Here is a 12,817-nt window from a genome sequence, read left to right on the forward strand (position 1 = left end):
TTGTTTTGAAAGAAGAGGAAATTCCTCCTTTAGATATTTTCTATAGTCCCAAACATCGGGCAGTCATGAAGAGGCAAAGGAAAAAGAGAAAAATTGATCATACTATTATTTTTCCAGGTAACGAGCCAATGGACGTTGTCTAGAAAGATACACCTATAGATCCATCTGAAAACTTGAACAAATTATCTCTGTTTGCAAGAGCTTATGCTTCTGCAACGATTGAAAAAGCAGAAGAAGTGAGAAATTTGATCAGAGAAAAGGAGGAAAGAATAAGGCAGCTGGAAGACCAACTCACAAGAGAAAAGGTGAATGCATAGGAACTGGTTAAATCACAGCTTGAACAAATGCAACAGAGTTTTGAGAGCCTAAAACTTCAAATCCAATCAGAATTAAATTACAAAGACGTTGAAATAACACAACTGCGATTTACTATAGATCAAATGAAGGATTACCCAAAAGTTGATGAATTCATCAAAGAGGCTTTAGAAACCAATTTGTTGCCTTCAAAGAAATAGCCAATCTTTTGTAAGCAATTAGTAGAGATTAGCCCATTATGCCAGGAAGATGATGCATTAGTGAATCAATTCATAGATGTTAAAATCAACTTTGAGGAAATAGATGAAAAGATTTCAAACTTGATCACATGGTAGGACAATTCAAAGGGAAAAACAACATAGATGCCAAGGATCAAAGAATCTCACAAGGACATTCTCTTTACTGATTGGGAAATCCAGATAAAATAGGCTGAAAGGGCAGTTTCTAGCGTAAGTGAAGCATCAAACAATATGATAAAATTGTTAATGATAGTCTTTGGTATGCAAGGTTTATTAAAAAATGTTCACCAGGTAATCTGCCCGAGATTAAGGATTTTCAATCAAGTTGGCACGAAAGTCTTGCAACAAAAAAACAACGAATCAAACAACTATCACATTTGAATTGGGAAGCTTATTGGTCATACTTGGTAAAACCACATATCCAATTGATGGCCCTATGATACTTAACCAATTCTATCATCCATATGACGTTGTCATTATCAAATACAGTTTATGTGGGACAAGTGTAGATAAGCATTAGGCAGCCTCTAGGATTTTAGGCAATGATAGATATCTACAAGAAGAGGAAACAAATTAGAAGCCAACACAAGTCAAGATCATATTTTTGAATTTTAGATCAATTTTATTTTTGCATTTTTGGCACTGATTCTAAGGAGATTTGTTTCACTCAGAATTTTGCGCTTAGCTATTTTTGTAATATTTCTATTATTTAAACCCCTTTTCATGTATTTAGAAAGGGGTATGACAATTTTATTTGAGACTTTTTAAAAAACATACACTTATGTACTTTTTAAAGTCTTTCTTTAATTTTGAAGATCTAGTCCATGGAGTTTATTTAAGAAAGTTTGCTAAGAATCATACTTTTGTTTTTCTATGATCAATCTTGGAGAAAACACATGGATTGAAGCTTTATTGTCTATGGAGCAATCATCTCTCATTGGGTACTTTAATCATTGTGTAGTGATTATTTTATGAACTTTTAGGTTGTTTCTTCTATATGTATGTTGTTTGTCAATTATGTTTTAATACAACCTGTTATTCCTTCACTTTTGAAATATATCTGAGTTGTCATCCTCTTTATTTTTGATAAGCAAAATTCTGTTAAGTATTTGATGTGATACATTTTACAGTCAATAATTTCAATTAACTATTTAATCGAAATAGTTGTTTTTACGAAAGTTTTATACTTCTTGTATGAATAATCTTCATTATCATTCAAGGTAGTCATTTATCTAGATTGCACAAATATTGATTTAAGCCCGGGTAATAGTAATATATATAGATAGTTTGATTTTTTTGTTGAAACCACCCTCATCTACCAAATCAGCTTTGATAATCAAACACATACCCCATCCTATCATCTTTCAAATTGGGAAATTGGTCCTATAATTCAAGTCAGATCCACCAACCCAAACGGATAAGGGATGGTATTCAAGTACCTGATCGGGTGGTTATCCCCCATGTTGTCGCAGCTAATTTCGAGGCTTCAACATTTTGGCACTAGAAGGAGGGCTAGGGCTATGAATGGAAAGTAAATCTAAATCAGAAAGCCATTCTAAGAGTAAAACTCCCTCACCGTCACCTCCAAATTTCCGATCACATTCCAGATCTCCAAATCCTAGACATGAAGTTGTGAAAAAATCTCTAAAATCCACTAGTGTTTCCCCAAAGAAATCAGATCAATCTTCGTCTGCAGAAACTCTTGAAGTACAATATTTAATTAAAAAATCAGAAGAGATTTATTTGTCTCAATAGGGATCTAAGTCATTTGAAGTCAGCATTTCTTCATCTTTTCCTTCCTCTCGAAGATTAACCAGATCGCAGAGTGAAAATTTTGGAATACCTCCATTTGAATTTCCTCTACCTCCTCCTCAAAGGAAAACCAAGAAATCTGAGTCTGAAACTTATAGTGAGATTTTCTCACCATCACCACAAACTCCTTCATTTATTCAATCATCTTCATTGCAAACTCACTCTATCCAATCATCCACTTCACCATCTCAAATAGTCATTTACATCGGTATAGGAGCACAATCTTCCTCCACCCAATCACCTTCTACTACTGGTGCATCTTCTTCCACACAGATACCCATAATGGCTCAAAGACCATGGAAAAATCTAGGAGCCATTCAAATACCAGGACCATTACATCCATTACCTGCCCATCTGGAAAAATGGTTGCCAAAATTTAACCTCGATGATGGTCTTCCTACCGAGGAGCATATAAACAACTTCATATTATCTATAAATCTAAATGGAGTTGTAGAAGAAGATGTTGGTGTATGATTATTTCCTTATACTTTCAAAGGATCAATAGGATCCTGGTACTTTTCATTACCATCTAGTTCCATTGATAATTGGAACGTGTTCCAATAACAATTTCTAACCAAGTTTGGAGATGACCGCTCAACAACTACTCTTCTTAATGATCTCTCCAACTTAAAAGTTGAATCAAAAGAACCCATTAAGGATTTCAATTCAATTTTCAACAAATTGTTAAATAAAACCCCAGCTGCATCCAGACCAACTACCAAAGTACAAAATGAATGGTACATTTCTGTTCTCCCTTCAAATACGACTATTTTTGCTGATAGAGTTATTAAGCCAACCTTGGCTGAAAACATGAAAGAAGCTATATCTATAGAGAAATGAATTTTAGCCTTAGAAAAGAAAAATGCATTAGAAGAAAGGAAATCCAAAAAGGTCACCTTCAAAGACGAATCTAAGAAGAAAAAACCTAAAGACCCTTTTGATCTTGAAGGTATGCAAAAAGTGCTTAAAACCATGTCCAATGAAATGCTTGAGATAAAGAAGCAAGTAGCTAAAACTTATTCTAGAAAGCCTTTTAGACCTTTTAAAAAAAAATTCAATCTCTTATCCTAAACCTCCAAATACCATATCAAATGCCGAATCATATTTGGAAGAAGAATAAATATCAACAGCTAATGAAAAAATTAATGATGAAGAGTTAGTTGAAGTACATGGGATGTGGGATGGGATTTCATTCTCCCTTTTTTAGACAATGAGGAATAAGAAGCTTTACATGTTACCACCACAAGCAAGAGCACTATTGATTCACCGTAGTCAAGTCAAAAATAGAAACCATAAACTCTTGCTGTCAAAGAAAAAGCAATCGGTAAGAAATATTCTGCCAAGTCTAATCAAACATTCCCACCTCAATCTAATCCTCCGCCTTCAGCCAAAACCTTGTTAATTTCTGATGATATGGAATACAACATAGTTGAAGACATGAAGAAGACTAGAGCTAATATTATGCTATATGAGCTTAGAAAGTTGAAACATCAGCAAAAGTTATTTCTCAAGGAATTAAATGCAGTTCCCACTTCTCCTCTTCCTGTTGCTGTAATTTCTCAAGCTGCTCAAGGAATGGGTAAGCCCCCATTAATTCATCGGATAAAGTCAAATCAATTGATGTTGTTTTAATTGGTGGTAGATCTAATTCTCATACTCCTCCTTTTCTTTTGACTTTTGAAATATTTAATAAGAATTTTCACAATTGTTTAGTTAATTGAGGGGCTTTGTCCAATATTATGCCAGAAACAATTTGCGCGAAATTAAATGTTTTACCCCATAAATCTATTGTTCACATTGTACAGTTTGATCGGACACAAGTCAAAGTCATAGGAGAAATTAATTTGGTCACCATCGGACTCTCTTCAAATCTAAGAGTATGTCAAGTAATTGACATATTAGCTCTTGATATTCCTGAATTTTACTTCTTGATCCTCAGTAGAGATTGGTCCGAAAAACTTCATGGCTATTTCGCAAGAGACCGGTCTCATATGTGGCTTCCTTACAAAGGAAAGCAAAATAAAATAAAAAACGACCATGAGAAGCATTTAAAGTACACTATCACTGAATTGGAAGGAGAAAATGAGCTTGTTGCATACAACAATAATATCATTGGAAATTATTCTGTTGAATCATTTTTGGGAAACTTTAATGCAAAAAATTCACCTTTTCTGGAGAATTTTATTACCTCACAGATTGAAAATTATTCGCAAACAGATTCTTCCAAATGTATCAATTTTATAGATAAACCAATAGTTAATTCTTTGTGTTGGAAATTTATTTTTGATGGGTCTAAATCTAACGATGGGGCAGGAGCGGGTTGTATACTATTTAGCCCTGAAGGAGAGAAAACTATATTAGCATGCAGGCTTGAATTTGAATGCACAAATAACACTGCTGAGTATGAGGCATTAATTCAAGGATTGTACAAAGTCATAGGCCTTGATATAAAATACCTCCAAGTTTTGGGAGACTCTAAAATTGTGATCAAACAGGTAAGGAACACTATTCACTGCCTTTCTGGACATTTAAAGCATTATCAATCATTAGTCCAGGACTGTACCTCGCATTTCTTGGCATTTAATATCTCTCCAATACCAAGACTTCAGAATGCAATTGTTGATCTCTTGGATAACATTGCTTCCAAACTCATACCATCAAAAGATTATAGTCCTGACCAATTTTCTACAGAGTCAATTTTTAGACCTTCTGTTCCTGATAATATCACTAATTAGAGAGTTTTTAATGAAAATCAGGATATTATAAACTTCTTAACATCCGAGGGCTCATACAATGACCAAATAATAGATGAAGACCAACATGATAGTTAGCTTAAACAAAATATAAATGAAAATCCCATACCCAAATCTGTAGTAAAGCTGGAAGATTTGTATCATCTTAAAGATAGATTCAAGAAACCAACTAATTCAAAACTTCAAAGTTTAACATTGAGGTTTGAATTAGTGAATCTTGAAACTGATCTAAAACCACATAGTATTAATCTAGGTCTTGGTCTTGCACCTGAAAAAAGGCTAGCCTTCATTCATTTGTTGAGAAGATATAAAAACGTCTTTTCTTGGAATTATGATGATCTTAAAACGTATGGTACTTCTATCATACAACTCACTATTCCTATGATATCCGATGAAAAGGTTGTACAACAGAAGTTGAGAAAGATTCATCCAAATTTATAGAATCAAATCAAATCTGAATTAAACAAACTTCTTAAAGCCAAAATCATTTTTCCTGTTAGACATTCAAGGTGGGTTTCTAACCTAGTACTAGTCAGGAAAAAGAATGGTGATATTCGTATTTGGATAGACTTCCGCAATCTCAACAAGGCTTTCCAGAAGGACAAATTTCCACTTCCTCCTATGGAACAGGTACTACAGTCAGTTGCAGGTTCATAATTAATGTCTTTTCTGGATGGATTTTCAGGTTACAATCAAATTCTTATACATCCAGATGATCGATTGAAAACCACATTTAGAACCAAGTGGGGAAGATATGCCTATAAAAAGATGTCATTTGGATTAATCAATGTCGGTGTGACTTTCCAGAGAGCCATGGATATAGCTTTCAAAGTTCTGGTAAATAAAACAGTGGTCATTTATTTAGATGATATAACAGTATATTCAAAGAAACGCAGTAATCATTTAAAATATTTAAAAAAAATCTTTGAATGTTGTAAAAGAAATGGAATTCCTCTAAACCCAAAGACATCTTACTTTGATTTAAGCGAAGGAAAAGTTCTCAGATTTATTGTATCCAAAGATGGCAATCACATAGATCCTAATAGGATAAAAGAAATTTCTGAAATCTCTTTGCCTCATAACAAAAAATCCTTGCAGTCCTTCCTAGGTCAGATAAATTTTGTTAAAATATTTGTCCCCGACTTTTCACAAATTGTTTTACCCTTGCAATCCATGATCAAGAAAAAATTGGTTTTTAAATGGGGACATAGTGAGTGAGAAGCTTTCAATCTTATCAAACAAGCAATTATAAAAGCTCCCTCTTTAGCAAACCTGAAATTTTCTAATCATTTTATTTTATATACTTTTTCCTCTGAAACATCATATGCAACCATTTTGACACAAATCAATGATGAGAAAATTGAAGCACCAATCTCTTTCTTTAGCTCCAATTTGCAAGGCGTTGAATTGAATTAATCAGATGTTGAAAAAAAGGGTTTTTTTGTTTTCAAATCTATAAATCATTTTAGACCTTTTCTTCTTAAAACACATACTAAAGTAACAATCCCATTCTCATCTGTGAGAAATTTACCAATGCAAAAAGAATTAGGAGAGAAAAGGGAAAATTGGGTGACAACACTGCAGGAATGTGACATCGAAATTAAACCAGCTAAAATCGTCAAAGGACCAGGTTTTTGCAGGATGTTAGCAGGAGCTTCCAACATATCAATAGACGAAGATTCAGGTAATATTGTGCAAATATCTGAGGTAAATCTAAATGAGCCCAAATCCCAATATGATGATTTAATTTTCTATTTTAGGAATGGTTTTTCTCCCCTTGAACTCAATAATAAAAGGAAAAGAGCTTTAAGGCTAAAAGATAATCAATATCGAATCATTGATAATGTGTTATTTTGAAAAAATTATGATCCCATTTTACTAAGATGCCTTGAAAAATCTGAAGCAAAAAGGTTTTGTAAGAACTCCATGATGGCCCAGCTAGGGGACATTTTGGAGGAGATACAACAACACACAAAATTCTTCATGTCGGTTATTATTGGCCAACGCTATTCAAGGACACTCATGAGTATGTGCAAAAATGCAAAGTATGTCAAACAGCTGCTGGAAGACAAAGGAAACTAGCATTTCCCTTACAACTAGTCAACATTGAACAACCTTTCGAACAGTGGGGATTGGATGTTATACGTGATAGTATTCCTAACTCTTCAAAACAACACAAATACATTCTTACTGATACAAATTATTTTACCAAGTGGGCGGAAGAAAATCCACTAAGAGTAGTCAATTCTGATGCAATTATTGAATTCAATGATCAATTTATAATAACCAGATTTGGCTTACCTAATGCACTCATGTTTGACAATGCATCTTATTTTTCTGGAAACAATATGACTGAATTCACACTAAACAGAGGTTTTATATTAAAGTATTCTTCCAATTAATATCCTCAAGGGAACAGGTTAGTAGAGTCAACTAACAAAAATATCATTAGAATCATTAAACAAACTGTTGACCAAAGCCAAAATAATTGGCACAAATATTTAACATTTGCTATGTGGGTAGACAAAATCACTGAGAAGGCCTCAAGAGGTACTTCTCCATTTAATTTGGTTTATGGAAAAGAAGTTTTCATTCCATCAAATCTAGTTATTCCCTCTCTGGCCCTAGTGAAATTTATTGAAGAAACTCCTTCTTCTTCATTACAATTAAGGCAAGATCAAATTCTCAAATTAGAAGAGGAAAGAGAGAAAGAAAAAATCACACATGCCTATCATCAACAGTTAGTTAAAACTTCTTTTGATGCAATTTCAGTTTCTACCAAGTCATTTCAAATCAAAGATCTTGTCTTGAAATGGGACAAAGCACACGAGGAAAAAGGTAAACACACCAAATTACAAATACTATGGTTAGGACCATTCCGATTGTTGAGCAAGTAGGCCGATCGACCTTCATATTACAATATTTATCATGAAGAAGAGACTCTCTTCCTATTAATGGGCTTATCTTGAAGAAATTCTTTTCGTAGGAGATAACCTCTCCTAATTGTAACATTATCGCATTTATCTTCTTTCATTTTTATGCTTTCTAGGAAAATAACGTTAAATAGAATTTACTTTTGGCTCCACAATAAATCTTTTAGAAATATTTTGATATTTCGCTTTCAGGAGTGGAGATTGTTAACGAAATAATTATAACATTTTGAAAACTAGCTACGTTCCATGAATCTATGAAATTTTATTTTCCACCAAAATTATTTATTCTTTGAGAAACCTCCAACTTTATTAAAAAACTTTTGTTCTATTATCAGTCAAGAAAAGTATATTTAACAGAGTAAATACTATATGCAGATAAGATTCTTCAACTGTATAATTGTCATCCAAAACTCTTAAGGAGTCAATGGTTCACCCCATCCAGTAAATTTTTCTCTTTTTAGAGTGTAATTCTAAAATATACTAAAACTTAAAAGATAAGAGGTCTCATCAAGAGCATGCTTACCATGTTCATAGGGAAATAATAGACTAACATTGCAAATACTGCATACCAAAATAGGGTAATGGCTTGAGATTATAGTCCCAGTTCAGCCACTTGGGAGGACATCGAGGAGATGTGTAACCACTTTCCTTACCTAATCTGAGGACTTCGGGACAAAGTCTATTATTACGAAGGGGTGTATGTAGTTCCCTACTCTAGTTGACTAACCTTGATATGACATTAACATTGTTTTAGACTTAAGTCTCACACATTATTCTTTGAAGACCTCAGGTTGAGGATATAGACACTTGACTCTATTATTAGTGGATGTGATGGTTATGTTTGTTTCCTAGTTGATGTTATGATGATGATAAATTTGATGGATATGTATTTTTTCTATTGATGTTATGATGCTGATAGATTTGATGGATATGTATGTTTTCTATTGATGTTATGATGACAATATCTTTGACAAATATGTATGTTTTATATTGACATTATTATGATGATAACTTTGATGGATATGTATGTTTTCTATTGATGTTATGATGACGATAGTTGTGATGGATGTGTTCATTATGTTGGATCCTTACATTAGTTCTGGTTCACGATGAACAACAATGTGGGTGATTATGTCATGTTGATGGTTTAACCTTTGCTATTATGTTAATGACTAACACTATGAAACATTGTTACTGATGATTGTTGAGTATGATAGGAAACCACCAGATGCACTCGCATTTGATGAGTCAACGACATTTGGTTCGATGGAATTGAATATTTTGTCTTCGAAATTTTAAAGTTCAATTTGAATCTTCCAATAAATTCTAATGACATGTTAGCGGTTACAAGCATAGGTTAGTTTCTTAGCCAAATGACTCACAAATGGGTGACTTGGACTAGAAGGGTTGGGACAACTTCACCTTGAAGATCACAATGTCGCGGGGGAAGGTCCCAAATTGGGTCGCTCACAAGGATTTCATTGGGGAATGTGCATCAAGGTGGATTCCTTGATGCTCAGCACCATTAATCTCACTATAGAGGGCAACATGAGAGATGATAGTGGTCTTTGTCATTGCACCTATATTTTCCCCTTCGTAGTCACTAGATGCTTGAAGTGAAAGCGACGTGGCACCCTTGGAAATTCAAGGGAAGTTCTTGAAGGATACAAACAACTTGGCACCCTTGGCACCCTTGGAATCAAGAAGAGACTGTTAGGTGGTACCCTTGTAACTTCAAAAGGAAGTTCTTGAAGGGCATAACTGACTTGGCACCCTTGGCATAATTTTTTTTTTTCTAAATATGATTAAGATATGAAAATCCTACTAATTCACATCATGTGGCAAATGAGGTTAGAACCAAGGCAATTGAATAAGAATAAAACTTGGGGTAAAGGGAGAATATGAAGAAATAAAAATATTGTACCTTGAGAACTCTACCCTTCCCACCTTGGAAAATATTAGGTAGATAATGTACATAAGTATTTTAATAGGTAAAATGGGGGAAGAGGGACATAGAGTTAATTATAAATATTAATCCTAAAATATTTAAACTTCATTAAGAAAATAGGGTGGTGAATTAAAATATAAATTAATAAAATAAAATTAGAGAAATTTAGAGAACCTCCTGTGGCAAGAGCCAAAAAAATAATATCCATCTAAGAAGCAAATTGAGTCAAATTAGGAGGTAGTTAGGGGACCAAATCTGAGACTTATTAGTTGACTTCAGTAATGAACACAAATTAAGGAGTAGAAATGAGGGATCAAGAGACAACTAGGAGAAAAATAGGGAGCCTTGTTGTGGTGAGGAAAAATATTGTTTTTGAATTAAAATTTAAGTGAATAGTTTTAGAGAGCCTTGGTGAGAGCGTGACACATGGGTGGATGAATAATCAAACTTTTGGATTAATAAAAATAAGTAATTATGCAAGAAGTGCCAAGGGTCACCTACAAAGCCTCCTATAAAATAAGCAACAAGCCATGGGAAAGGGGATGTTTTTCTTACCCTATTGTTGGGTGTATGAGATTATGTCATTGTCTATGGCTATGAGCTATAGTGAGTTTGGTGAGGTGGAGGTCTTCACTGAGGGACCTATTGAGCCAAGGAGTGCTCACCTCTATCAGCTAGCACACTTCCTCTTTTGTACAACCCCATTGCAGCTCGAAGGTATGCAGGGAAGAATAGTACCCAAGGAGTAGGTTGGGTGGTCAATCGATGGGTCACTAACATTCGGTCGGAGCACATAAATATTCACACTTGGACGCATATGAAAACAAGGGAGTGGAAATAGAAATAAGGCCAAGATTGAATCTCCTCTTTGGGTGAATGGTTCCTATTGTATTCATGATTCTATTACATTATTTAGTTGTATCTATGGTTAATAGAATGTAAAAAAAAAGATAGATGATATGTGGAATGCTTTGTAATTCATGAACATTGATCTAAATGCCTTGATATCTCTACGTTTCAAATGGAAGTGGGTGTTTAAGGTGTTTTGTGACCGTGGTATGGATTTTGATAGCCAATGATTAGTTAAATTGAGATTTTTTATCTGCTTAAGGTTGAAATCTAAGCTTAAAATTTAAAAAAAGAAGATATATATATATATATATATATAGTGTCATAGTGAGGGTTTCTACAGATAATTAAATAAAGAAACTCTAAAATATCATTTCCCACTACCTTTTATTAATCAAGTATTAGATACTCTAGAAGGGAAGAAATATTTCTCATTTCTTGATGGTTTCAGTGGATATAATGAAATTCAACTTGCACCTGAATATCAAGACAAAATAATTTTTACATGTCCATGAAGTACACATTCTTACACGGTAGTTCCTTTTGGGTTATGATATGCAACTACTACATTTCAAAGAGTATTATTAGGTATATTTTGTGACTTGATCCATGATTGTGTAGAATTTATATGGACAACTTTACTATTTATGGGAACACTTTTGAAGAAGCTATGGAAAAACTAGAAAAAGTCCTAGTTAGATGTAAAGAAGTTAATATTTCATTGATTCATGAAAAATTATTTATGATGTTTAACGAAATAATTGTTTTGGGCCATTATATTTTAGGTTCTGGAATAAAAGTGGATTCATCAAAAGTTGAAGTTATCGCCAAAATTTCAATACCAACATGCCAAAGAGATGTTAGAAGTTTTCTTGGATTCATAAGTTACTGTAGAAGGCTTATAGAAAACTTAAAAAAGATAGCTTCACCACGTTTCAAACTACTCGCTAAGGACTGTGAATTTTATTGGAATTTTGACTATCAAAAATCTTTTGAGATGTTAAAACAAAAAAAATTCAAGGCACCAATTTTAATAGGACCAAACTGGTCCCTCTCATTTCATATTTCTATTGATACTTTAGATACAACTTTAGGAGTTGTATTAGGACAAAAAGGCTTAAATCCTTATATATATATATTTGACTCTTTCATAGTTATAGAAAATGAGACTTTAGCTGGTGTTCATGCCATTAATAAGTTTAGACATTATATCACTGGTTATGAGACTTTCATTCATATAGATCATTATACTATTAGATATTTTATGAAAAAACCAATTACTGATGGTAGAATTACTAGATGGATTTTATTGTTGTAGGAATTCAATATTACCATTTTAGATAGGCCAAGAAAAGAGAACACAGTTGTTGACTTCCTTTCTAGGATGCAAAATGATAATAATGATACTCTTGTAGTAGATAGTTTTCCTAACGAATATATTTTTGCAATATCTACTAAAACAACTTGGTTTATTTATATTGCTAACTATTTGGCTACAAGGAAATTTCCTCCACAATTATCATCCAAAGGGAAACAAAATGTCAACAAAGCCAATTCACCCTATTCTTGGATAGAAGGAGAATTGTAGCGAAAAGGACTTGTTTTGATCATTCGAAGGTTTGCTTGAGAAGATGAAGTACCCGAGATACTAAAAGTATGTCATGATGGACCATGTGGAGGACACTTTGCTGAAAAAATAACTGCATATAAAGTACTTCTTTTGGGATATTATTGGCCTTCCCTTTTCAAGGATGCCAAGGAATATGCCAAAATATGTGATAGCTATCAGAGAATGGGGAGACCTATTCAATCATATGAGATGCTTCTACAACCATAACTACTAATAGAGCCTTTTGAAAAATGGGCTCTAGATTTTGTTGGACCCATCAATCCTCCATCCAAGAAAAATAGGTATATACTTGTTTTCATTGATTATATTACCATATGGGTAGAAGCTAAGCCACCTTT

Source organism: Pinus tabuliformis, chromosome 4_2 (genome assembly GCF_031772625.1).
Source record: "Pinus tabuliformis cultivar Carrire ecotype Pingquan chromosome 4_2, CPIR1, whole genome shotgun sequence".
NCBI classification, from domain to species: domain Eukaryota; kingdom Viridiplantae; phylum Streptophyta; class Pinopsida; order Pinales; family Pinaceae; genus Pinus; species Pinus tabuliformis.